Raw genomic sequence first — 3,169 nt, 5'->3', positions numbered from 1 at the left:
GCGGGCGGCTCCGCAGGCGCCCCGGTGCCCTCCTCTGCTTACCCGCCCGAGCTAAAACTGTGCGGGTTTAAGGAGATTTCTTCCCCCACTGACCCGGCGGGTGTCAGAGGCGCAGACCCGGCGGCCCCTCGTTGTGAGACACTCGGCATTTCAACCCGGGGAGCCGAAGCTTTTGTTCTTAGCTTCGAATACTCAAGATGCCGTTGAAAAGTATCCTGTGCTCTCTCACAACCGAGAGCTGGCTTACTCAGGAACAAAATACTCGTGGTGACAGACCCAGTGAAATCGCCGAAAAGCAGGGTACCATGCCCGCCCTCACAGCAGCTCTCACACACCTCCCTGTGTGAGACGCTGGGCTGGAGACATCTGGAAGGACTGCGGCTTGGGGGTAGGCGCTGCACAGTGCACTCACATGCCCCCCCGTCTCCTCCTCCTCTCCGCTGTGACCTAATGGGACAGGCTTCTGTCTGCATGAAGGAGCAGGGGGAAGTCCAAGGGTCATTTGCAAAGAACTAGGGCATGCTGTTTGTATACAGCACCTACGATAATCTGTGCCTACTCCAAGTATCATTACTGGCTCCACTTTAGCCGTCAGGGTGAATAGACATCAACCGGACGTGCTGAACGTCGGTGTTGCTGCCCCATCCCCATTGTGAATCAGTGTGTCTGTCAGAGAAGCGTACAGCAGAGCCAGGTGGGATCCCATGGGCTGTGCCTGCATTAGCTGGGCAGCGCTGCTCAGCGGGAGAGGGGCTGAAGAGGGAAACAGCAGGTGCAGAGAGGCCGGTAACCACATGCACTGCATGTTGGAGAGGTTTATATCAGACTTATTCCTTTGGACTTGATGCTACTAATTAGCAGTTGAAATACACGTTGTTCTCCTATGGTGTATTTTCTGGTACAGATTTATCCAATAGAAATTATTCATCTCACACCTGCAATGTGATATGATGATATGATTGATATGATATGATATGATATGATATGATATGATATGATATGATATGATATGATATGATATGATATGATATGATATGATATGATATGATATGATATGATATGATATGATATGGGAATCTCTTAAATAGCACCTGATTTAGAGGCACTTGTTGCCCTGCAGACTGGGATGACTTGCAGCAATTGCAGGAGTTGCATGTTGTAGAGCAGAGAGGCTTCTCTCAGCTTCCTGACAGCAGTGAGCTCGTGGGAGAGCCTTTCCCAGTACTGACAGAGGTTACTTTGAGGGATCTCACAGTGTACTCTTGACACCTTCAAAGGTACATATAGTCTAATTTTGAGATGTAGCAGGTTTGTGCCTACCTGAACAATAATTTCAAAGTGATGAAGAAGTTTTCCCAGGGGGAACAGGAAAAATTACTCCCTAGCTCTTGTGGTCTTGTACCTCATTCCTGATGTGATAACAGCAAAGGGTCAAGGGTAAATCAGTAGTGGCACGATTGTATCTGTGTCGTGTGTGGCATCTCTAATGAGCAATTGATTATATCTACACACGCTATTTAGCAAACACCATGGGACATGGTCTAGCAGAGTAGCTGCAGTATATCTCTTATAAAATCCTAGGATGAGATTAATGCTCTCCTGTTTGGGTTATATCATGTCAGATTTCTAAAAATGTGTTTATTTTTGTAGCTAAATCATCACTGTATATGTAAGATGCTGTGCTTGGTTCTTAGGGAACAGGGCATTCTATTTAACAGCCCTGGGTAGATGACCCAATAATTTCATGTTTTGCATAGCTGCAGCATCCTCTTTACTTGCAGTTCAGCGAGTCTGCTCAAGAGCTTAGCTCTAAGGTAAAGCTTCATGCTCTGTCAGCTGAAGATATACCTAAAGAAATACAGAGCAATAATGCTGTCCAAGGTCATGACTTTGAAAACAAACTGACAAACAATCAAACCCAAAACAAAGAGGTGTGCTTTTTAAATTTCTAACCATGAAAGTGGCTGTAGCTTTCATGTTAATGGGCACTGTTTGGGGTAACCTTCTTGTTTCTCTGCTGCTCTGCAAGGCAAACCCAGCCAGAAACAGTGGTGTTCAAAGCAGCAGTGACTTCTCACATTGCCTTTTGTCCCTAGGCACCTGCCACACATCTCTGTGGTCAGCTGACAGAGCTTTGCCTTACACAGAGGCCTCGCAAAAGCTGGCAGTTAGAGAAGGCTGTGATTTGCACCTCTTTGCTATTTTTGTTTGTCCCCATTTGTTTTTCACCATTTAACATGCCACCTTCTGGATTTATGTAGAGCAGAACCACAATTGCCACAGCACATGCATCATGAAAACAGTTTCATTATTTTTTCAAAAAACACATGCATTAGATAACCATTTGGCCTCATTCTGCTTAAACCCTATTAAGGGAGGGAAGAAAATAAACTAAGACTTCAGCAAAAATTAATCTCTTCTGAACTCTAGAGGTGCTGTAGGAGTTTGTTTTTTTTTTTTTTTTTTGCTACAAAACAGCAGTTCCCTGCAAAATCTTCCATGAAAATGTAAGGAAGGATAAATTATTGGAAATATATATACATAATCCACCAACATGTGATCTTACTTATTTTTATAAAATATTAAGAGAAGATTATTATTTTTCCTGTATCAGTCCAAATAAGGCATTATTCTTACTCTATTCCACTTCCCCAGATTTTGCTCTCAAACCAGAGGTACTTGAGTGTTTTGCAATGTGCCAACACTGCACTATTGTAGAACTTTCTATGTTGTTTTGGTCTTTTGCAGACTGACAGGTGCTTTGTCCTCTTGCCCTCCACACTGACTGGACAGGGACTGATCAGCACTGTGCTGCCAAAAGAGCAAACATAGATATACATTAACCCAGCACACACATGCAAAGAGTAGAATGACTTGTTTAAAATCAACTTTTGTAGGGCTGTGTCAGTGGGAACTGGACTAATGTGCAAGTTGATGAGAGAGTGCAGCACTGGGAGCATCAAAGTGGAAACGATTTGTACGACTCCTGCTGTGGTAGGCAACTACACAAGCTAAATTGTTCAAGCTCCATTTTAGAGTTAGTTAGTATTTGGTCCTGCTTTTAATGGAAGGTAGGAGAAAGTTAAAAAGAGAAAGAAAGACTCAACATGGGAGAGGAGAGGAGAGAGGAGAGGAGAGGAGAGGAGAGGAGAGGAGAGGAGAGGAGAGG

This window comes from Geospiza fortis, unplaced genomic scaffold (genome assembly GCF_000277835.1).
Source record: "Geospiza fortis unplaced genomic scaffold, GeoFor_1.0 scaffold246, whole genome shotgun sequence".
NCBI classification, from domain to species: Eukaryota; Metazoa; Chordata; class Aves; order Passeriformes; family Thraupidae; genus Geospiza; species Geospiza fortis.
This window is presented reverse-complemented; position numbering follows the sequence as displayed.